Source organism: Procambarus clarkii, chromosome 55, assembly GCF_040958095.1.
Source record: "Procambarus clarkii isolate CNS0578487 chromosome 55, FALCON_Pclarkii_2.0, whole genome shotgun sequence".
In the NCBI taxonomy this organism is placed as follows: Eukaryota; Metazoa; Arthropoda; class Malacostraca; order Decapoda; family Cambaridae; genus Procambarus; species Procambarus clarkii.
The window spans coordinates 11163472-11189397 of record NC_091204.1 but is presented as its reverse complement, the minus strand read 5'-3'; the positions used below and the strand labels follow the sequence as shown (position 1 = coordinate 11189397).

Here is a 25926-nt window from a genome sequence, read left to right as displayed (position 1 = left end):
ACCCGCACTAAAATGTGTTTACTCTTGCGTATATAAGGTCAAAAAGGCCAGCTTGCCACCCGCAGTAGACCCAAAAGTTGGCGAAGTGTCACCCGTGAAGACAATCCCACTAAAATGTGTATACTCATTTCAATGTTCTCACCTCAATTTTCATGCTACGTCTTTGATTTTGGTATCGAATTGTTCACAATAGAATTCTCTAAAGGGATATATGCCTGTAAGGGCAAAAAGGCCGGCGCGCTACCCACAGCAAACCATAAAACCCGCCGAGAGTTACGTCACCTGTCGCTGGGTTCATGTGTAGGCCACACCCTATACCCAAGACTTTCCAATCTATTTGACCCAAAAATTTTTTTAGGCTATTGAAATCAGCTTTTCGAAAATCAGGCACTTTAACCGAATTTTCTCCTACAGATCTATTCCATTCTATGCTAAATTTGATGTCTTTATGATCACTGTTCCCCAGCTCACTCCCTATTTCCATGTGCTTAATTTGTGTTTCCCTGTTAGTTAACACTAAGTCTAAAATATTATTTTCCCGCGTTGGTTCCTTAATGTGTTGCGTAAGAAAGCAATCGTCAATTAATTGTAGAAAATCTTCTGCTTCACTATTCCCTGTTTTGTTGAGGTAGCCGGGTGACGTGGCCAATTTCACCGCCAGCCGCATATACGTAAGTTTCTCGAGGCCTAGAAGATCGGCGACCTTCACATCCAAAACGTCCAGTAACGCAACTAATACGAGAGGCCAATCCACAGGAGCTGAGAAAGCAAGTCCCACAGTATCTACACGGTGAATCGGCCTACTCCCAGCCACCGCCATGCCGCGAGCTAAGACGCCTTTGAGCGGGCGTACCACCACCGCCTCGCAGCGCCCTAGAACTACTGGGAACACGAGACGTGGCGACGACTACACCCCCCCCCCCCCCCCCCCAGTGGTGAGGCCTGGGGTCAGATTCACGAAGCAGTTACGCAAGTACTTAGGAACCTGTCCATCTTTTCTCAATCGCTGGCGGCTTTGTTTACAAATATTAAACAGTTAATGAGCTCCGAAGCACCAGGAGGCTGTTTATAACAATAACAAGAGTTGATTGGCAAGTTTTCATGCTTGTAAACTGTTTAATAAATGTAACCAAAGCCGTCAAAGATTGAGGAAAGATGTACACGTTCGTAAGTGCTCGAGTAAGTGCTTTCGTGAATGAGGCCCTTGAACTCCACGGTAGTGTACCTTTTACTGTAGTGTAGTGTACGGTACTGTACTGTTCTCTATTGTAGTGTAGAGTACTGTGCCCTTGAGTGTACTGTATCGTAGGGTAGTGTACGGTACTGTACTGTATTGTAAAGTATACAGTATAGTACACTGTAGTGCAGCGTAGCGTACGGAACTGTACACTACGGTACTGTACTATGCTGTACTGTGTTGTACTGTACATAGAGCTTGAATAAGTAATCATATTATGTAATAATTATAATAATAGTTATTTAATAATAATTAATCGAAAATCATGAATTTTGAGTGTAATGTAAAACATTAAAAAAATGTATTTCTAAAATTATTGATATACAGGAAGGTACAATGGGTTTGTGAGAATACATAGCATAGTACAGTAATTACACTCTTGTAAAGCCAGTAGTACGCGCAGGGTTTCGGGCAGGTCCTTAATTTAACCAATAATTATAAGTAGGTAAAATCGGGAAAAAATAATAATTTCTCATCCATTTGATACATGTATGTTTCTCAGACTTTGGGTATACATTTGAGTTGATATATTTCAGTTTCAAAACATAAAACTCATTAACTAGTAAGGTATCCAATTACGTCGAGCCGACCAATGACAGTAGAGGTTGCGACAATGTGACGTAAACAGAAAATAGAAACGTGATTGGCTATTGAGTATGTGACGTGAAGTGAAAATAGAAACGTGATTGGCTATTGAGTATGTGACGTCAACTGAAAATGAGAAACGTGATTGGCTATTGAGTCCACCTGCTCATTGAGGCGCAACGGAACCTTATTTTGCCCCTAGAATTAGCTGAGTAGAGGTGTACAGGTTAGTGTTAGGGCGTGATGTTACTCTGAGCTGGTACCCCGTTACCCTTTGGGGTTCGCTTTGGTGACAGACCCCCCCCCCCCCCCTAGGTTACACTGTCACTCTGTACACCGTCAAAACGCACATAGGGGCAAAAATCTATATTATTTTTAGCTGTCGTATATACCCCGTGTTGGGGGGGGGGTATATATACTGCGATATTTGTTAGTCGTGACTCATAATCAGTAGTAAAAGTATTTAATAATGTTTACATACTGTATTGATTTGTAAAATTGTATTTTATTTTGTTTCCACAGCAGTCTTGAAGGAGCGATGATTGGAGTCATACCCTGGCGAGCAGAAGCTGGTGGCCGATGTTAGAGTTGTGATACTTGAGTTACCAAGGTATGATGGGTGTATCCGGCACAAGTGAAATAGTTAGGCATAGTAATATTGTAATGGGATTAGCGTAATTTTGAGGCTAGTTTTGACAATGGAGGTTTGACGAGTCATTACTACAGCCATATGAGGACCCCCATTAGTGTTTAAATATGAAAACCTATGTCACGGTAATGTTAATTGGTGTAACAAGTAGTTCAGATAGTAGAAAAATGTAGTGTGGAAAGAGGATGGTGTTGCTTCCGGTAACTTTGGTGATTAAGAGTAGTGAATAAGTTTGTCGATAGGGTTTGGCCGCTCTCGCTCTGGGGAGTATTGTTATCCAAATTTAAATTGCTGTTGTCCCCCAGACTTTAAGGTGTTCGGGTTACCTGGGTAGATAATTTGACGTATGAGGGGGTGAACCGTTGACAATACGTAGCCTTCCTGTCCTCGTCGAAGGACGTAGACATAAATTGACCCGAGTCGTTTGAGGGACATAGGTGATAAAAATCAACATTTAGTTATGATTCAAATGTTAGTGGCATTATTAAGTGAAATTGTTTATAATGTGAAATATGACAGCATGAAATAAGGGCGACCGCCTTCGTAGGACAAAGATCTCATAAAAAATACAGCTGAACAATATCATTTATACGTGTAGTGGATGTGAAGGTTCGGGTTGACTTGCGACCAATGGCTGATTAATTTCACCTCCAGATGTGAGCCTCGTGACAGTGTTTGTCATGTTTACTGTAGGTGGGTGGCGACGGTAGACGTGGGAGTGTGTTGGTGGTTATGTTGTTAATATTGGTGTAATTGTGTAGTGAGCGGGATAGCGTGCGCTCTACTAGTAGTGTAGGTGGAGGCAAAGGTGAAAAAGTGAGAATAAGTCACTTGTAACTTAAGGTTCAGGGGCCAGATTCACGAAGCAGTTACGCAAGTACTTACGAACGTGTACATCTTTCCTCAATCTTTGACGGCTTTGGTTACATTTATTAAACCGTTTACAAGCATGAAAACTTGCCAATCAACTGTTAGTTATAAACAGCCTCCTGGTGCTTCCGAGCTCATTAACTGTTTAATAATTGTAAAGAAAGCCGCCAAAGATTGAGAAAAGATGTACAGGTTCGTAAGTGCTTGCGTAACTGCTTCGTGAATCCGGGTCCAGGTATTGGTCCAGGATGTGTTGGTTATCATTGTGTAGCATGAAGTATATGGTGTGGACTTTCTTTTGTAGTGTGAATTGAGAATTGTGTACTAGGAACATAGTCTCGTTTTCCTGGAACATTATCATGGAAATTTGTGATATAGGTAGCCCAATTACTACTGGTAGGTAATTATTGGGGAGTTAATGTTGTATAGCCAGAACTGTAAGATACGGTGATTGGGGGAAGGGAGGATGATTATGCGCGATCACGAAACCCGAAGAATTGTAAATCTCGTCTATAGGTTGGGAATGTAGCTAAACCCCCGACATGGTGTTTTGATTGTGGGGAAGGGTATTGTCATGGCTGCGCTTTGATGGTATTGAAACCAAAAAACACCTCTCGTGAGGTGCGATACATGTTTGGCTGTATTATAGTTTACCAACGTGTAACTCTACTTTCTGATGTCTTTCATCATCTAAACAATCTACAAATTGTTAGAGGTTGAATTATAGAATTATAACAAATGATTTCGCATGGAAGAAAAAAATGTGTAATGAGTTTTGACTCGAGTATTGACAAATAGATGGTTGTAGCCCTTAACATGTCATATTTAGGTTAAATGGATGCATATTACGCATTATATTTCATGAAGAGGAGCGTGTGGAGGGGGGCGGGCTGGCCGAAACAGAGCATTGAAGTATCTATTTGTGAAGAAAGCAGCATTGGTGGAGACCAACCAACGCCACACTGCAGAGTAATGGAAGAGGCTGTGACCTGCAGGTGAGTTTGATATGTTGAAATTAACATATGTTCCTCCATGAATGTAGTTACGTAGTGGATAAAAGTGAAATCCCAAGTAGTACTAAATATATTATCATTCGTGAATGAATCATGTGGTGTACTTTGAGCATTAGACGTCATGAGACGGAGCCTTACTAGACGGAACACTTTGAATATATAATGAAAGTAAATTGCTGGAATTGAACATGACGTGTGGAAGGTTGGGTGTGTATATATGAATGCTACGCGGTATTCATCTATAGATGGTGAAATACACATTAAGAACAGCTCCCAGATAAGAGATTAAGCTTAGTTGATAAACCCCCACCCCCCAAAAGTGTCGAAGGTGGACTGGGGCTTAGAATCATAACTCTGTGCATTTCCCCTTTCAAAAGTGGCCCATGAGGCACCCCTCCCCCCCTCACTCCCAAGCTGTGTTGTTTTTTTGAAGAGTGCATGGCCGTGTATTTGATATTAATGGTGATAAGGAATGTTTATCGTATACGAATGTTCAGAATCCTGAATACAAAATAGTTTCGGAGGTGAAACGCTCGAGTACCCTCGACGTGGGTGACGTTCCATCGTGTAGTGACTCTAGGGACACAACCTCCAGCTGTTGAAGGATCAAGTTTGTCTTCCATACAAGGTACGAAAGAATTAAAATTTGTTGTAAATGTTTATAGTGCCGAATCGTCGAGCATGTAATGTGATGGTTATTAGATATCCAGCGGGTTTTGACGTTATTAATGTTGATTGATATTGAAACTTGAATATATATAATAGAGAAATAGGATGGACTCGCCTAGAAGGCGTCTCGTTACAGAGGGCAGTAAATGTGGTATGGTGATTGAAGGTGATGTAGATGAAATAATGTTTGGGAATTGTTGAGTCAATGAATAGATAGTTGTAGGGAATCATAAGTAAATATTTAAACTAGAAGTACCTAATTTGCTAATAATTTTATTAGATTACACTAGGTACCTAATTAGGAAGGATAGGTTTAAGATAAGTACGTAATATTGAAATTATAAAGTACCTAATTGCATCTTAGTTTGTTAGTTGAGGTTTAAAAATGGAGTGTATGTAGTGTTACCCAATCTTGTAATGATGTACCCAATGCAAAGAAGTTTACCATTGTGATCATTGTTGTCTTATGGGCTTTGAATTTGGTGTATGGTGCCTATTAATGTTTAAATTAGGAATGAAGGTGTCAATGGAATTTGAGCTTTAATATACCAATGTGGTTTATACCTGTACGTATTAATATATCGTTGTTTTATGTGTTTGTTGCACTGTATGAATCATGTTATTAATTCCGTTAGAATTGACGTAGTTAAAATTATCTTAGAATAAGGACCTGGCCGAAAGGGTGCGAGTACTAATTGTCTTAGAAGTGTAAATACCATGCTATGTATTATAAAACCCAATGTACCTTATTGTATATATAAATGTTATTAGTTTCCCATTGTAAGCTATACAATAATTATTTAATGTATGGGAAACGTTAGCGAAATGAAGATAAATTGGTAATAGATAATGTAAAGGAGACGTGAATGTAGTGTTAGATCATTGACTGTAATTGACTTACCCTGCTCTAAACGGTGGGTATATAAAATTGTATAATATTGTATGAGTGACTGACAATGTGTTACGGCTCACAAATTATTTTGGAGCCGCATCACGGGTCCAAGTCTCTTGCTGTTACCTTCGTTTGGGTTTAAACTAAGAATTGTTTATCTTCAAAATATTAAAATTTATGCAATGGCCTTGTGCATTTTGTATTAAGAGAAGTCATTAAATAATACAAGAAGGAAGAGTGTTAATAAGTAAGGTAGAATGTTGCATTTCCTGAGTTAGAAGTCCCATGCATTTGACTTTAAGATGATTGTGGTATTGCGTACCAGATTGTGGTATAGACCCAGTTACCACAATGCGTACCAGATTGTGGTATAGACCCAGTTACCACAATGCGTAGCAGATTGTGGTATAGACCCACTTATTACTGCAATTAATGGGGGTGAAGCTGCATGTTATTGACTCTTACTTGTTGTGCAATTGTGAATGTTTAACTACTGTTTGGCATTAAGTTATCAAGTGAGGTAGGCTGTGATAGGCGCGGAGTACGGCCCCCCACCCCCCTTGCCTCAAGATTACTTGCCCTGCATTTACGTTTGGTTAGATCAGCTAACTATTCCCTCAACTTATGCAGCGTCTTGCTGCATGTGTGTTTATTTATTAGTGGTTTACACTTAGATATCATTTTGGTTATCGCTTGTAAGTTATTAGGTAAAGTCAGCTAGGTTAGGGTAGCTGGTGTGACACAGGCCTGAGGGCTCTAGGTTAAGGTTTTCATTGAGTTATATTTGCCATAAGTGTCCATAGTTTATTAATGATTTTTATGGAGTGTGAAGCTGGATGTTTCTTAGGTTGTTTGACATTTGTTTAAGTTATTATGTAAAGTGAGCTAGGATGTGATAGTTGGATGGATGGGGCCCCTTGCCTGTTGCTTTAAGTTTATTGTGGGGCATTTACGTATAGTTTTGTATGCCAAAATCCTGCATTGTACATCGCTGTTGCTGCATTGTGTACATTACTGGTTTACAATTATGTTTAAGTTATGCTTCACCTTTAAGTTAAGTCAGGTGGGATGTCCTAGACGGTCTTGGGGCGTCATGCATCTCCCTTGAAGTTTATGTTGGACTCATATTATGATTAGTTCCTTCAGCAATTTATTGCTAGTTGTGCATAGCTTAAGTGCATGTCATTTTACTTCTCGTTTTCCCTTTATACTGATTTTGTTGACTTTGTCATTAAGTACTGACAGGTAGACAGTACCAGTTTCGTTTACCACTACGAGTAAACGTTTCCAGTGGTTTTGTGTGGTGGGTGTAGGGGGGAAGATACTGGTGGTTCCCAGGCCGGTGTTTTATCCAGACGTTTTTGTCTGGCCAATGTAGCCAGGAAAGTTGTCCTAGCCACTGCCGTCTTAGCTGACTGCGTTCAAGGGCTGCTCTCCAGTTGCTGTGATGAGTTAAGCCGGCGATGTTATTGAGGTATTATATTTATATTGGTCATATAAATATGCGGTGTTCGAGGGCGCTGGTTTATCCAGACGTGTTGTCTGGCCGGAAGGTTTTGACAGGCACCGACGTCTTAGCTGCCTTCGTTCAGGGGTTTATGTCCGGCCGATGTTCTTCGTGCGACGTGTCACTGTTCTAGCGGCCGATGGTCTGTTGCAGGTGGTCGATCAGTCTGGCCTAGTGTCCGAGCCGGGACTGTTGGTACGTTGTTGGTCAATGTTGGTGTCCCAGCTTGCTGGTGTTCAGGTGGAACATGGTCCACGTTCAGGTGTTGTAGGAGATGTTCAGAGGGATGATTTTACAGTTTACATTTGGCAATTGTTGTTTGTTAAGCCGTTATTGACCAGTAGTGTTCGTGTTGTGGATGGTACGTTATTGTTGGTTTGTTAAGGTTAGGGTTTCCCTGCTTGGTTCCTCCTCCGCAGTGTGGGACATTGACGTATTTATCTATACAGTTCGTACTGTATCATTAGTCGTTATTTAAGTAGTTTATTAATAGGTCTTTGTTTTAGTCGCTGTAGTTGTATCCTCGCTCGGTCTGCCCCGTACTAGGCCCATTAGCTGGGGCAGTGCGTTACTGGCCTAGCCGGGACCCCTGTGGAGGCCTTAGGTGGGCGTGGCCGCCCTGTTAGCGGGCTAATTGTCCTGCGACCTAGTACTTTGGAATGAGTATTTGTTGCTTTTCCCTATCCTTGTAGTGCTTGTCTTTGACAGTTAGTGAAAACTTGGTTATATTTGTAAGGTACTAGTTATTGCTTGTGAATGTGTGTGTGTGTATATATGTATATATAAAAATGTATAATCATTAGTTGCTACAATAATTTATAGTACTGTCATTCATTGTATTAATCGCATCTTGTCCGTAGTAATTTATTATGAGTCATGGAGTTTGTTTACTATATTCGTCGTTATTTGTGATATTTGCATATATTAAATAAAAAAATTAGTTGACATTTAGGGATCCGTAGCGTTCGTGGTGTCCATTTCACTTTAAGATCTCGGGATGTGAGGCAAAGTTGTAGGGGTATTGGTGGTCGCAGAATGGTCATTGACAGTGACTGAAGTGTTTACGGCTCTTAAGGGAGTTTGTTAGGGTAACTATTGAGCTGTAACATGCTTTGGGAGGCGAACATACAGTTGAGATAACTGTAAGTGACTGTTACCATCGTTATAATTTGTCACTGTGGACGCATGCATGTTGCAGTTGCGGCTTAAGAGGTGTTTCTTATATTTGAAATAGGGTTTTATTTATATATTATATACATAGTGGTAATATAAATATTGATTGTTGTGTTTGTATATAATATTGTAATTGATTAGTTAGAAAAGAAATTTGTTGCTAGATCCCTCCCCCTTGAATAATTTGTGGCCTTGACGCAGATACGGTAACTGTTTGCCCCCCCCCCCCCTTGCACCAATGTTTGTTTTAGTTGTGCGGGTTTGACCCGGTAAAGTTCTGGTCGGGTTGGTAGTTACCTTAGTTCGCTACACAGTATTTTCCTTGAAGATCGTTTTGTCTTCCTTTGCCCTCTAAGTGACTCCTTTCCCGTGTGACAGTGTTACTGAGTGTTAGTCAGCTGTCACGGGCTGCTTCCTGGGGGTGGAGGCGTGGTCGAGGACCGGGCCGCGGGGACACTAAAGCCCCGAAATTATCTCAAGATAACCTCCTTTTAGAAAGTCATTGCAGCAGTACCCTTAAGGGTTAGGTTCCTTGGCTGTCACGTTCATACTGCATGGCCGTTTCTGCCCACCCCCCCCCCCCCCCCTTACTGCCTTAATACTTGCAGAACCGAGTACGGAAGGAGGACGAGGTACACCATTGATGAAGAAGGAAAAGGGATGGAGGGCGAGGGCAAGACTACTGCGGCCATGAGGTGGACACACATTCCTAGTTACAGCGGCCAGCCGAGGCGTTCGCCCTTGTGCGTGCTCCGTCGGAACCCCCAAAGTGATCAGGCCGCAGATATCTACGAAATATTCGCATGAAATGTAATTAGTGTAATTAAATAAATGCAACTTTCATATACTATGTATAGATTGTTAAGTTAGAATTGATTAGTACTTTATAATGAATGATCATTATAGGTTAATACTTTATTGTTAAGCACTAGTCAATAAATAGTTATGAATCATGGTAAATAGCTATTTTAATAATTGAAAATAATTGCTCATTATAATATATAATAATGAACTAATATATTATTTAGCACTATAAAATAAAGAAGTGGCTGTTTGGTTGCAAGGTCAGAAAAATAACTTTATAGTATTGATAAATATTAATATATTATTAAAAACATATAAATATATAATATTTATAATATTTTATATATAAAGATAAATATTTATTAATATATTAATAAAGCGTTTAACGTTCTGTAGTGACAACTGATAAAGTAAAACGGTATAGAGAAATACAATAGAAAATAGATATGAATAATAGCTTTGATGTTTGTAAAATGTTTGGTTTGTGGTCACTTTGACAATAGGTAGTGTGTTGGGAGAGTGTCTGAGAAAAGTTTGTATTTAACGGAATGTGACGGAGAGGTCATAGTTTGATTATGAAACATTGAAGAAAGTAGAGAGAATATTATCTTGAAGCGTTAATGTGTTTAAAGTTAGTGTGGTTGATGTACACTAATATAGTACTATCTAAGAGTATATGAAGGTGAAAAGTTAAAATTGATTGTTGTATTTGTACTCTGAAATTGTGCGGCGGGAATGGGTAGAAATACCCTAAGGTAATCGTGAGTTTATGTTAACAAAATAATATTAACTTGTTTAAAATAACATAGTTCAAGTTTAATACATCGTGTTGTTTGTAGTGTCAAGGTATTTAAGTTTGTATAGTTATCAATAAGTAGTTGACCACTTAAAATGGTTTGGATGTGTGATATCATTATACCTCTGAGCTACAAGAATTTTGGGCCACATTTATATGCTGTGGTTACTATATTAAACAGGAATCTTGTATTTTCAGTGACTGAATGTGTGCGGGCCCTTCAGGTTCTGCAAATCGATTGGAATCGAAATACCGTAAACTAGTGTATCGAATTTAGATGTATTTAATATTGTCTCAATAAACATAATTGAATTGAAGGTTGTTTTTTGATTTATTGTTAAAAACCTGTTGTCACCGGTGACTACAAAACACATGTACGTATGTATATAAACGTGCTTAGATTAATAATATTAATTTTCAAAGAATAGTAGTGAAACAAATATTTATGAAATAATATTTATTGACTGTTATATTATTATTCTTCAATATTAACCAGTATATTGAAATAATTGATGAAGATTATTCATCAATAATAATATTCAATATTGTTCAATAATATTCAATAACATTATTCTTCAATATTCATTGTTATTACTCTAAACTAAAAAACATTCTTAAAGTAAATAATAGTTGTTTAATAGTTGTTAGAATAAACATTAATTATAAAAATGATTTCTCTAAATATCACTTTTACTAGTGGATTTGTCTGTACGAATACATCAACTCCCAAACGTCTTCCATGATTGATGTTCATTTCTCAACTTTCAAGCAAAGCACGTTTATATACAAACACGTTGATACAAACACTTCATTTCAAGTATGTTTATTGACAATAATATTTACCTATACAACGGATACAGTAGTTTAAGGTATTCCTACTCCACTCTACTTCCACAACCTCAATGGCCAACAATTTCTCACACTACAAATCCTGTTTCATATAGTAACCACACAATATAAATGTTGGACTCCTGGGACAGAAGTATTGTACCTCCGAGGTATACTCTCATCAAAACAATTTTAAGTCCTACACTACTTATCAATAACTATAGAAACTTAAATATCTTAACACTCGAAAATACATTATGTATTCAACTTCCACTATGTTATTTGAGACCAGTTAACAAAATAGTCAAAAAAATTCACGAGTACCTTAGGGTATTTCTAACCATTAACCCCCCCCCCCCCCCCCCAAAAAAAAAAAAAAACATTTCAATGAGTACAAATACAACAATCAAATTTTACTTTTTACGTTAATACACTACTATCTATGAGTATATTATTGTTCATCCACCCAACTAAAATGTATTCCATTAACGCTCAAACATTCTTCTCACTACTTTCTTCCATGATTAATAATAACACTATCTATGCCCTCTCCGTCACAGTCCGTGTGATACTGTGTTTGGAGACTGGAGACTGTCTCAGAAAATCTCGTAACTATTACTACTGAGGACAAATAAACAAAGTTTCAAACGTATTATCCATACCTATTTCAATTTGTATGTCTATACACTTTTACTTGAACGTTGTGTAAGTAACATGTTGAAACAAATGTTCAACGCTAACACTACTCGAAAGCATTTTTTTTTTCTGAAGTTCGCAGAAAACGTGCTCAGATTCCCCACTTATTTCATTTTTAATGCTAAATATTTTTATTTAGTCTATTATTATATCTTATTATATATTTATTACTATAATTATTACCTATTTGATTCCTTAACAATATTTGCTCATTAACATGATTTCAATAATTATTGACTAGTGGATAACAATAAAGTATTATGGAATATTTATTATGATTAGTCCTTATCAATTACAATTAAAACCCACATATATAGGTAGTCATTTAAACTGGCATTATTTTATTTACACTATTTACAGTTCCCATATCAATGATATTATTTCTTAGCTATCTGCAAGTAAGTAAGTAAGTAATTATCAAAAGAAGGCACCAAACCGGGAAGGCTATGTAGCACCATCAAATACGCAAAATAATCAGAGGGCGCTAAATATCACCAAGGATGCCAATACGAGAACAAAAACGCATAAGGCGAACGATATCAAAAGTATCCGAGTCACCAAGAATTCTATCGAGGGACAGGTGACCGCGAGGGGCGGTCGGAAAGCAAGACACACGCTCGTCCTGGAAGTCAGGACATTCAAGAAGGACATGCACGACCGTAAGAGGGACAATGCAACTAGGACAATAAGGAGCAGGGCGGCGCTCCATCAAGTGACCATGGGTTAAGCGAGTATGGCCAATACGCAACCTCGCTAGAGCTGTTTCCCACCGCCGGTTACGGTGGAAGGAGGACGGCCACGAGGAAACACAACATTTAAGAGTACGTAGCTTGTTACCAGTAACAGACAACCAAGAAGCCTGCCAACGGGTAAGGACTAAGGAATGGATAACCGGGTAAAAGTCGGAATACGGAACGCCTTTACGAGAGATGGGACAAGAGCGGACAGCTTCCTTAGCGGCAGCATCCGCACGCTCATTTAAAGACACGCCAATATGGCTGGGAACCCAACAAAACTCAACCGACTTAAATTTACTGTGAACGAGAAACAGCCAATGCTGGATCTCGACAACTACCGGATGAACTGGATTAAAGCACCCGAGAGCCATGAGGGCACTACGAGAGTCAACAACAACCACAAAGGAAGACTGACAACGAGAAAGCAGGAGACGAAGAGCATAGAGAATAGCATAAAGTTCCGCTGTAAAGATGCTAGTCTCCGGAGGCAAGCGACACATATAAGTGCGATCAGGAAAAACAACAGAGTAGCCAACACCGTCCGCTGACTTAGACCCATCGGTGAAGACAGAAACGGAGCGGGAGTGAGAAGAAAAGTGCTCGAGGAAAAGGCGTTTTAGAACTGTAGGAGGGGTAAAAGCTTTAGTGATACGAGTCAAGGATGTACAAAACCGCGGAAGAGGGACCCTCCACGGGGGCAAAGAAGGAACAACACGAGGAGAAACATCAGAAATACGAACGGAAAGAGAATCCTGCAGGCGAGATAACCGGACAGAAAGAGGGAGGTGGTGAAGAGGAACAGGAACCGCAGGAGGGGTAAAAGTTAAAGCACGACAGAGACGAGAGGAAGGATGTTGCAAGGACCGCGCAAGATAGCGAAGACAGTAGCGATCACGGCGGTCCTGGAGAGACAGGAAGCCAGTGTCAACATACAAGCTAAGGACGGGAGTCGAACGAAAGGCACCAGAACTGAGGCGCAACCACTGGGTTGCGCCTCAAAGCATCAAGACGGCGAAGAGTAGAAGGAGAAGCAGACGAGTAAGCAGGGCAACCATAATCGAGCTTAGACAGGACGAGAGAGGAATGTAAAGCAAGGAGAGTGCGCCTATCTGCCCCCCAAGAAGTATGGGACAAGACCCGAAGGAGGGTAAGGGACTTAGAGCACTCAACACGGAGGTAAGAGATATGGGGAGACCAAGACAAACGAGTGTCAAGGAATAACCCCAAAAGCTTCGCGGAATCTTTGTATTCAAGGGGATGACCATAAAGTGACAAAGAGGGACGAAGAACAACCCGTTTCCGCGTAAAAGTCATGGCACAAGTCTTAGAAGTAGAGAACTTGAAGCCATGACCTGTGGCCCAAGACGACACGGCATCAATCGCAAGTTGAAGCCGGCGTTGAAGGAGAGGCGAATCATCACCCTGACAACAAAGGGTAAGATCATCGACATAGAGAGCGGAGAAGACACCAGAAGGAAGAGAGGAAAGAAGACCATTGAGGGCAACCAGAAAAAGAGTAGTGCTCAGAACACTACCCTGGGGCACACCTTCGTATTGCTGAAAAGAGGGAGAGAGAGCGGTACCAAGGCGCACCCGAAAGGAACGACGAGAGAGGAAGCTGCGGAGAAAGAGAGGGAGATGACCACGAAGGCCAAAAGAATGAAGTTGAGATAGGATATGATAACGCCAAGTGGTGTCGTAAGCCTTTTCTAGGTCAAAAAGGACGGCAACAACGGAGGTCTTCGCAGCAAAAGCAGTACGTATATAGACCTCCAAGTTCACCAGGACATCTGTCGTGCTGCGGCACTTGCGGAAACCAAATTGAGAAGGGGAAAGGAGGTGATGGTGTTCCAGGAACCACATCAGACGAACGTTAACCATACGTTCAAAGAGTTTGCAGACACAACTTGTGAGAGCAATAGGGCGAAAGTCCTTAGGGGAAGTACCCAGAGACCCCGGTTTGCGAACAGGGAGGACAACGGCATCGAGCCAGTCCTCAGGGACTGACGACGACTCCCAGATCTGATTATACAGACTCAGTAAATACTGAGACGTGCTCGGAGGGAGATGGCGAAGCATCTCATAATGAATACCATCGGAGCCCGCCGCCGTAGAACCGCAGAGGGCCAGGGCAGAACGAAGTTCAGAGAGAGAGAAGGGATCATTATAGGGAAGCTGAAGATGAGTGCAGAAATCTAAAGGACGAGACTCAAGAACAGGTTTACGAAGAAGGAAAGATTGGGGAAGATGAAGACCAGAGCTAACAGAAGAAAAGTGGGAATCCAGTTCGGAAGCGACCTGCAACGGGTCCGCCACAAGAGTATCATGGAGGTGAAGGACCGGTGAAACATCGGGAACGAACTTACCCGCTATCTTGCGGATACGCTTCCAGATCTGGGCCAGAGGGGTTTCGGACGTAATTGTCGAGACATAAGATGCCCAACATTCACGTTTAGCCGTACGGATGGCCCTACGGGCCACCGCACTCGCTTTCCGAAAGAAAAGAAAAGAATCGGTCGTCTGCCTACGGCGGTGCTTCTTCCAGGCTGCACGCTTACAGCGGACAGCCCGAGCACAGTCCGCATTCCACCAGGGAACGCACTTCCGTGGACCCCGAGAGGAAGAGCGAGGAATAGAGCGGAGGGCAGCGTCGAAGACAGTGTCATGAAAAAGGAGGAGAGCGCGAGAGAGGGGCAGAAGGGAGAGGTCAGAGAGAGTAGCACTGAGGGAAAATAGGGTCCAGTCCGCCTTAGCAAACTGCCACCTAGGGAAAGAGAGGGAAGGGCGAAAAGAGAAAAAGGAAACAAGGATGGGGAAATGATCACTTCCATGGAGGTCATCAAGAACCTGCCATGTGAAATCTAAGTAAAGAGAAGAAGAGCAGAGAGAAAGATCAAGACAAGAAAGGGTGCGAGTTCGAGAGTCCAAATGAGTGGGCTCACCAGAATTCAGAAGAGACAGGGAAGAAGAGGAGAAACGGCTCAAGGAGGCGACCCCGGGTATTCGTCAGAACGTCACCCCAAAGAGAATGACGACAATTGAAGTCACCCAGCAGGAGCACAGGCTCCGGCAAGGAGTCTAGGAGGTGTTTCAAATCAGGAAGAGAGAGCGGGACACTCGGGGGGAGATAAATGGAACAAACTGTGTACCATTTCCCCACAAAGATACGAGCAGCAGAACAATGGAGAGGCGAAGGAAAAAGTAAAGGAACAAAGGGAACATCAGCCCGAATCAAGAGAGCAGAAGAATTAGAAGCCCCAGCAATGGCTGGGGGGGGGGGGGGGGGAGAGAAAGGAATAGCCACGAAAACGACCAGGACGAGCACCAAGCATCGGCTCCTGGAGACAGACACAAAGGGGCGAAAACCGCGAAACCAGAAGTTGGAGTTCGAGGAAATTGGCGTAATAACCTCGAACGTTCCATTGAAGAATGGACAACGACGAGAAGAGAAAGGACAAAAACAGAGAACAAGGAAGAAACAAAGGCGAAAGACCAACAGAGCACGTTAAAGAATATCAGGGTCGGGATCAGGGTCAGCAAAGTCAGGGTTAGGGGGCATGGGTAAACTGAGCAAAGACGGAGGGAAGGAAACGGGAGAACAGATCAGAGGTGGGCGGGCAGGGTCCGGAGGAGGAGGAGGAGGAGGAGGAGGAGGAGGAGGAGGAGACAACGGAGAGGAGCAGTCAAGGACAGCAGCAGGAAGAGGGGGAGTAGAAAGAGAGGAGCGCACCCCAGCAAGAGCAGCAACCGAAAGGGAAGCAGGGGCCAAAGAAACCTCCATAGCAGGAACAGGGGGCGCAAGCACTGAAACGGGAGTGGAAGGAGCAACAGAGCCAGAAGGAGGAGCTGAGGAAGAAAGCGAAGCCTTCTTACCCGCCGGAGAAGAGGAAGGAGAGGAGCCAGGCTTACGCTTCTGACTTAAAGAGACCGGTGTCCCAGCAACTACGTACCGGGCAACGGATTCCAGTGTCTCAACAGGAGAAGCCGAACGAGAGCACACACGACGGCCGTTAGGAGAGCGATGGACATCCGCCCGCACCGACAGGCGGCGGGGAGAGCCGATAGATGGAGGAAGAGGATGGGAAGGAGGATCGGAGGGGGACGAGGAAGGAGACACAGAAGACACGACAGACCGGGTAGAAGGAAGGGGAACCCCAGACAGAGGACCAGGAGGAGGATCCTTCGGGAGAGAACCCAAAGGGACAGAGGAGGGGGCAGTGGGCGCATCAGGGTCCAAGGCCTGGAAACGGTTGTGAGTCTGAGGAAGGCGGGAAGGACGAGGAGAGGAAGAGCGCAACATGCGAGCATAAGAGATATTAGCATAAGGCGGGAGCCGGCGAACCTGGCGCCTCGCCTCAGGAAAAGATAAACGCTCCCGGTGCTTCAAGTTGAGGACGGCTGCCTCAAGCTTGTAATGGACACACGCACGGGAGAAGGTAGGATGGGCCTCACCGCAGTTGAGGCAACGAGCCTGGGGAGAAGCGCACTCCGACTTAGAGTGACCTTCGCCACCACACAAAGGACAGAGAGAGACAGTCCCGGAGCAGCGGAGGGCACCATGCCCAAACCTCCAGCACTTGTTGCAGAGCCGAGGAGAAGGAATGTACTCCTGGACAGAGCACCTGGCACCAGCAAGAATGACAGAGGGTGGAAGGGTCCTACCATCAAAGGTAATCTTCACAACCCGGAGGGGTTGACGGCGACTACCACGAGGGGGACGAGTAAACGTGTCCACCTGGAGAATAGAATGGCCCTGGGCAGCGAGGATATGTCGAATATCGTCGTGGCAGTCGCGTAGGTCCCGAACACCGGTCGCAACATGGGGCGGGAGCAAAATAGTGCCAACACTGGCATTCAACTGAACGTTCTTCGAGACCCGAACGGGGGTCTCGCCAAGGCAGGATAAGGCAGCCAAGCGGGAAGCAGCATCCTGAGAAGGAGCAGCAACGACACGCGTACCGAGACGAGTGGGGTTAAAAGTAATGGAGGCATCCACGGAATCAATGAGATGTCGATGAAGGGAGAAATCGTCAGGAGGCGCAGAATCAAGAGGGAGGAGATCAAAATATTTGGCCCACGAAGCGGGACCAAACAAGGCTTGTCAGGTAGCAGAACTGGAAGGAATCGAGCGAGGGCGGCCGTGACGAGAACGGCGGTGAGAACCCCCAGAGAGAGAGGGGTTAAAAGGCGCAGTAGTTACAACTAGAGAAGGAGCCGCGCCAGGGGACGAGGTAGTCACCACTGGGGGCTTGGGGCTCGACTCAACCACAGAGGAGGGAGGGGAGCCAGGGGAAGGAGTCGGAGAGGCCAAAGGAGGAGCAAGGTCGGGGCCCAATGCAGCGGAGGCTACAGAGCCCGATCTTCCAATACGGACCGACTCGGGGGCTTGGTCGCCCACCCCACGAGCCTGAAAAGGTAAGCCAGAAGCAGCTGAAACAGGGGTTATCATCCTGACGAAATTACGAATTCACTCACGAATGTGCCCCCACACCCACCATGGAGCCACAATTAGAGGCAGGACACCCAACAAGAAGCTATCGCCGATCTTGTCGGGGCCTCCTAGGGGTGCGTCGTGAGTATACGCCCCACAAACGCCACCTTAAGAAACCGACAGTCCGTCGAGATCGGGTTCAGTGACGAAGTGGGGATTGACAATAAAAGGTTCCCCTCGCTCTCGACGTCGGGTACTGCAGTTCTACGGGTGCAAGAGTATGCCTCCTCAAGCACCCGGGCGTCAAAGTAGAAGAAGTCCAAGGGAAGAACCAGAACGAGCAAAAGGTCGGCAGGAAACGGCAAGCAGATAGGAGAAGAGGGGGGAGAAAAACGAAACAGAAGGAAAAGGAAAAGATGCCCAGCAGAATTGGAGAGGACGGCAGCAGGAGCACAAGGCTAGAAAAGGACAGAGGACTGTCCCAAGGAGCATCACACTCCGGCAGCCGCCCACTAAGCCCCCAGACGGCGACAACGAGCTGAGCGGGGAGGGGGTAGCTATCTGCAAGCTTATCAATTTGGCCATTCCGGCGGGGCACCGCAAACCCCGCCAGGGTTGGGTTGGGTTAGGTTAACCCACGCGGAAACCCAAACCCCGAATGCGTCGGCTGCCCGCTCTAACTAGGAATGTGTGTCGACCCCATGGGTCCAGTAGTCTCTCCTCGGGCTCCATCCATTTTCCTGGTTCATCAATGGTCTACCTTGTGCGCCTTCCGTACTCGGTTCTGGAAATATTAAGGCAGTAAGGGTGGGCAGAAATGCCCATGCACTATAAACGTGCTTTATTTATTTTCGAAGAGCAGGGCGACATTTCCGGAAACGAACTGTCATTAATGGATAAACCCAGGCTGATACCATGTGGGAAAACTATCACAAACGAACACTGCCACAGGGGAAAGGAGTCACTACAGGGGAAAGGAAGAGAACAATATCTTCCAGGAAACTAGTCGGTAGGGAACTAACCCAACTACCAACCAAACCAGAAATTTGGCGCGAAATACACACACACAAACAAAGGTTAAGGGGGGGGGGAAATTACCGTATCTGAGTCAAGGGCAGAACTGATTACAGGAGCACCCATCTACCAACCAATAATTATTTTCAATTTATTCAATTACATTAATATAAAACAACAACCTTATTTATTTATATAACAACTATGTCTATGATACCAAATCAATATCTAATTAAAACCATTATTCAAATATAAGAAACACGTCTTAAGGCGCAACCTAAACATGTTTGCGTCCACAATGACAAATTATAACGATGATGCCCGAGTCCGTTACACTCAGATCCATTGTATCTTGCCCTCCGAAACCATCTTACAGATAAATACTTACCCTAAGAAACTGCCTTAAGACGCCTAAATGATTTTACTCTGTGTCAATGAGCATCTGCGACCACCAGTACCCCAACAACTTCAAAATCTGCCAATCTCAGCCACAGTTAAATGGACACCAACAACCCTAGGGATCCCTAATTGTAAAACCTATCCATAAACCAGCACCCTCGAAGTCCGCATATTTATATGACCAATATATATATAACACCTGATTAACATCGCCGCCTTAACTCGCCACAAGAACAACGTGGCTGGAGAACAGCCCTTAACCACTGCACTGCGCAAACCAAGAGTTGTGCTCTTTGTTTTTTAATTTGCCTATATTTTATTTTTTTCATTACTATTTCTGTTTTGAAATGGAAATAGTTGACTTTGGAAACATTTTGACAGTAAATTTACCGCAACATTTGTAAAAAGAACAACAATATGTCCTTGACAATTGCACCAAGACATTTTTGCCGAAAATAGGTGAGCAGTGCAAGGGTTAAACGCAGTCAGCTAAGACGCCCGTGGCTATCACAACCTTCCGGGCTACATTCCCCAGACAAAAACGTCTCCATAAACCACCGCCCTGGGAACCAGCACTATCTTCCCGCATACACCGAGCACACAACACCTCGGATAACCAAACCCGTTCTCGCAAATTTAATAAGTCAATATTGACTTATTAACTACGTGCATAGGTGATATACTAAACATAATAGATACCCTTAAAAAAATTCATACAAAACACCGACCTTACCTAACCTTGTTAGTATCTTAAGATAAGCATCTTATTGCTCCGTAATTACAATTATTACTTAACCTATACCTATTATAGGTTAGGTAATAATTGTAATTACGAAGCAATAAGATGCTTATCTTAAGATACTAACAAGGTTAGGTAAGGTCGGTGTTTTCTATGATTCTTTTTAAGGGTATCTTATGTTTAGTATATCACCTATGCACGTAGTTAATAAGTCAATATTGACTTTACGATTTTGCGAGAACGGGTCGGATAACCAGCGGCCTGGGAGGCCACACATGTCTCCATATAACCAGCAGCCGGGAGCTTGCAGATTATTTCGCCATACACCGGCCAGACACAACGACTGGACACGTTTACTGGTACCGGTCAACGAAACTCTCATTAAGTAATGACACCTAGCCGGTACTAAAGTCAACAACACAAGTATAAACGAACAACCCGACGTCAAATAACATGCACTGAAGCAATGCATAACTAACAATTTGCTGAAGCAACTATTCATAATATGAGTCCAAGATAAACTTAAAGCGACAGGCATGAGGCCCCAAGGCAGCGTCTAGCACATCCTACCTGATTTTAACTTATGCTTCACCTTTCACTTAAGTAAACAAACAAATGTCTAACAAACATGCACCTTGACACTCCAAAAATTTCATTAATCAATTAAGGACATGTATGCAAAATACCAATCAATGAAAACTTAAAGCTAGGGACCGGAGGCCTGTGACACCACCTAACCTAACCTACCTCACTTTACCTAATAACTTAAAAGCGATAACAAAAATGATCAACAAACATACCTGCAATCAATAGATACACCTGCAGCAATACGCTGCATAATTTGCGGCAATAGTTAGCTGATGTAACTACACGTCAATGCAGGGCCAGTAATCTTAAAGCAAGGGGGGTGGGGGGGGGGGCCCTACTCCGCGCCTATCACAGCCTACCTCAGGTACTTAATGCCAAACAAGTTAAAGATTCACAAAACCAGTAACAGTAAATAACGTCCAGCTTGACCCACAATAATTTCCTGTAATAATTTCACGTACTAAATTAATGGTACGCAATACCAACATCTTCAAGTCAAAGCCATGAGGCTTGTAACTAACCAACAACCACAACCTACGTTACTTCATCAATAACTCAATACAATAACCAACAATTTTAATAACTTAATAAAACATGCACGGGGGCAATGCATCAATTTTAATCAATTGAAGAGAAACAAATCCTACTTGCAAGCCAGACCAAGGTAACAGCAAGCCAGACCAAGGTAACAGCAAGCCAGACCAAGGTAACAGCAAGCCAGACCAAGGTAACAGCAAGCCAGACCAAGGTAACAGCAAGCCAGACCAAGGTAACAGCAAGCCAGACCAAGGTAACAGCAAGCCAGACCAAGGTAACAGCAAGCCAGACCAAGGTAACAGCAAGCCAGACCAAGGTAACAGCAAGCCAGACCAAGGTAACAGCAAGCCAGACCAAGGTAACAGCAAGCCAGACCAAGGTAACAGCAAGCCAGACCAAGGTAACAGCAAGCCAGACCAAGGTAACAGCAAGCCAGACCAAGGTAACAGCAAGACACTTGGACCTCTGATGCGGGTCAAAGAGAAATCAATTCCGGATAACTATTTTCTGAGCCATAACACCAAGGGGTAACTGAAAGACAATATAACATTGTATATAGCCACCGTTTACAGCAGGTAAGTCATTTACACTCAATGATCTAACACTACATTCACGTCTCCTTTACAATTATATCTATTACCAATTTAAATTCTGTAACGTTTCCCATATATTAACAACTTATTACTTTCCCATTCTTGTTAATACAATCACATTTATATATACAAGAAGGTACATTGGGTTTCTTATAATACATAGCATGCTATTTACACTTGTAAGGCCATTAGTACGCGCACCCTTTCGCCCAGATCATTATTCTAAGATAATTTTTACTAGGTCAATTAGAGCGAAATTAATACAATGATACATTACAAACAAAATTAAATACGTGAGATTATAAGGTACAGGTATATTACAAATTCCTATATTAAACTTCAGATTACATTCACAGCTTGATTGGTCATTTATACTAACATTATTAGGCACCTTACACCAATTTCAAACCCCATCACACAGCAATGATCACAATGGTCGCGTTTGGTTTCCATTGGCTACATGATTACAATATTGGATAACAATAGATACTACGCTATTTTAAACCAATGTACAAAACAATGACCATCAAATTACGTAACTTTTAATTTAAATATTAGGTATTTATCGTTAACCTAGTCTTCCTAATTAGGTACCTAGTCTTCCTATTTACGTAGTTCTTCGTGTAATCTCAGACAAATATTAGGTACTTCTAATTTCAATATTTACTTATCATTCCCTACAACTATCTATTCATTTATGATTCAACATTTACCAAACATTATTTCTCTACATCAACTATATTTCCCCTTCATTGACCAGACAACATATTTACTGACCTCTGTAACGACACGCAGTCTACGCGAGTCCATCCTAGTTCTCTTATATATATTCCACATTATTAACTATTCAAAACCAACTCGATATCTATTAACCATCAATTGACATGATCGACCATTCTGCACTATAAACATTTACAACCAATTCTCATTCTGTCGTACCTTCTATGGAAGAGAAACTTGATCCTTCAACAGCTGGAGGTTGTCCCCTGAGAGTAATTACACACGATGGTACAAACGTCATCCACGTCGAGGGTCCTCAAGCGTGTCACCTGCGAAAATATATGGTAGTCACGATTCTAAACATTCATATAGTAATGGTGATAAGGAATGTTTATCGCATATCAAATACACGAACATGCACTGTTCAAAACACAAGACAGCTTGGGAGCGAACGGGGGTGCCTCATGGGCCACTTTGCAAATGGGACATGCACTGAGTTATGATTCCAACAGCCAGTCCACCTTCCAGACACCGGGGGGGGGGGGGGGGTAATCAACTAAGCTTATTCTCTTATCTGGGAGCTGTTCTTAATGTGTATTTCACCATCTATACATGAATACCGCGGAGCATTCATATATACACACCCATTCTTCCACACCTTATGTTCACTTCCACCAATTTTCTTTTTATTTAATAAAGTGTTCCGTCTAGTAAGGCTGGGTCTCATGGCGTTTAATGCTCAAATTACACATTATTTCAGGATTTAGATTATATTAACTACTACTTGCCATTTCACTTTTATGGACTACGTAACTCATTTCTTGGAGCAAAATGTGTTGAAATTAACATATCACTCACCTGCAGGTCACACCCTCTTCCATTACTCTGCAGTGTGGCGTTGCTTGCCCTCCACCCTCATGTTTTCATCACTAACATACTTCAACATTGCTGTTTCGCCCACCCAGCACCTCTCCACACGCTGATCTGAATGAAATATAATACAATTTAACCTTGACATCATTTCTTAAGGGCTACAACCATCTATTTATGTATACTCTAGTACAAACTCCTTACACAATTTTTTCTTCCCTCCGATTTCATTTCCTCTAGTATAATTGTATAATTCAACCTCTAACAATTTGTATATTACTTTCTGATATGTCTACCAACGTCTAACTCACTTTACATGAGGGGAAAACTAGAATACATAGCACTCGTCAGAGGTGCAAGACATGTTTTCATATTTTTTTCAATACCATCAAAGCGCAACCATCACAATACCCTTCCCCACACACTACACCATGTCGGGTATACCTATAATCCGAAGCTAAACACTGGCTTTACAATTCTTCGGGTTTCGTTATCGCGCATAATCATCCTCCCTTCCCCCAATAAGCGTCTATGTTACACTTCGGCCTAGACAACATTAACTGCCCAATAGTTACCTACCAGTAGTAATTGCGCTACCTATATCACAACACATTGCCTGATAATGTTCCAGGCAAAGGAGACTATGTTCCTAGTACACAATTCTCAATTAACACTACAAAATCAATGCAACACCATATGCTTCCTGCTACACAATGATAACCAACAGATCGTGGACCAATACCTGAAGCTAAAGTTACACAAGTGACTTACTGACATGTTTTTTCCCAATTTTGCCTCCACCTACACTACTAGTAGAGCGCACGCTATCCCGCTCACTACACAATTACACCAATATTAACAACATAACCACCACCTACACACTCCCACGTCTACCGTCGCCACCCACCTACAGTAAACAAGACAAATACTGTCACGAGGCTCACATCTGCAGTTGAAATTAATCAGCCATTGGTCGCAAGTCAACCGGAACCTTCGCATCCACTACACGTATCAATTATATTGTTGAGCTGTATTTTTTAGGAGATCTTTGTCCTACGAAGGAGGTCGCGCTTATTTCATGCTGTATATTTAACATTATAAACCAATTAACTTTGTACGTCAAACGACTCGGGGTCAATTTATGTCGACGTCCTTCGACGAGGACAGGAAGGCTACGTATTGTATTGTCCCCCCCCCCCCCTCATACCTCAAATTATGTACCCAGGTAACCCAAACACTGTAAAGTCTTGGGGAGGGAGGGACAACACCACTTTAAAATTGTATACAACACTACACTCGCCATAAAACCCAGCGAGACCGGCCAAAGCCTATACACCGACTTATCACTACTCTTAAGCAGCAGTTACCGGAAGCAACACCATCCTCCTTCCAGACTAAAAATCTTGACTATTTGAACTACTTGTTACACCACTTAACATTACCGTAACTCATAGGTTTTCATATTTAAAACTAACACTGATGCGGGTCCTCATATGGCTGTAGTAATGACTCGTCAAACCTCCATTGCCAAAACTAGGCTCAAAATTAAGCTAATCCCATTACAATATTACTATCCCTAACTATTTCACTTGTGCCGGATACACCCATCATACCTTGGTAACTCAAGTAGCACAACTCTAACATCTGCCACCAGCTTCTGCTCGCCAGGGTATGACTCCAATCATCGCTCCTTCAAGACTGCTGTGGAAACAAAATAAAATACAATTTTACAAATCAATACAGTACGTAAACATTATTAAATATCTTTTACTACTGATTATGAGTCAGGACTAACAAATATCGCAGTATATATCCCCCCCCCCCAACAGGGGGTATATACGACACCTACAAATAATAGATATTTTTGCCCCTATGTGCGTTTTGACGGTGTACAGAGTGACAGTGTTACCTAGGGGGGGGTCTGTCAGCCCTAGCGACCCCAAAGGGTAACGGGGTACCAGCTCAAGAGTAACATCACGCCCTAACACTAACCTGTACACCTCTACTCACCTAATTCTAGGGGCAAAATAACGTTCCGTTGCGCCTCAATGAGCAGGTGGACTCAATAGCCAATCACGTTTCTCATTTTCACTTGACGTCACATTGTCGCGACCTCTACTGTCATTGGTCGGCTCGACGTAATTGCATACCCGAGTACTTAATGAGATCTATTTTTGGAAACTGAAATATATACAATCAAATGTATACCCAAACTATGAGAAACATACATGTACCAAATCAATGACAATTTATTCATTTTTATAGATTTTACCTATTTTAAATTATCGGTTAGATTACGCACCTGCCAGAACCGCTGCGCGTACTAGTGGCTTTACAAGAGTGTAATTACTGTATTATGCTATGTATTCCCACAAACACAATGTACCTTCTTGTATATAAATCAATAATTAATTACATACATTTAATGTTTTACATTACACTGACAATTGATGATTTTCCAAGACGTATTATTAAATATATATTATTATAATTTTTAAATAATAACATTACTTATTCAAGCTCTATGTACAGTACAACACAGTACAGCATAGTACAGTATCGTAGAGTACAGTTCCGTA

General features: G+C 42.5%; 2 long non-coding RNA genes across 4 annotated transcripts; one reads left to right on the top strand and one right to left on the bottom strand.

The window, feature by feature from the left end:
* The first annotated feature begins 1795 nt into the window (after positions 1-1795).
* On the top strand, positions 1796-10512 carry LOC123774085 (uncharacterized). 3 transcript variants are annotated; one of them, XR_011222937.1, is made up of 6 exons: positions 1797-2048; positions 2345-2432; positions 4209-4336; positions 4871-4982; positions 9204-9405; positions 10394-10512. It is a non-coding gene; the product is annotated as an uncharacterized lncRNA (long non-coding RNA). The 3 variants fall into 3 exon arrangements; XR_011222938.1 differs by having other exon boundaries at positions 1796-2048; positions 4879-4982; positions 9204-10512; XR_006774895.2 differs by having other exon boundaries at positions 1800-2048; positions 9204-10512.
* On the bottom strand, positions 9248-25301 carry LOC123755916 (uncharacterized). The gene is made up of 5 exons (XR_011222939.1): positions 25197-25301; positions 24961-25048; positions 23336-23461; positions 22697-22806; positions 9248-9383 (listed from the first exon to the last, which is right to left on the bottom strand). It is a non-coding gene; the product is annotated as an uncharacterized lncRNA (long non-coding RNA).
* Positions 25302-25926: the final 625 nt, after the last annotated feature.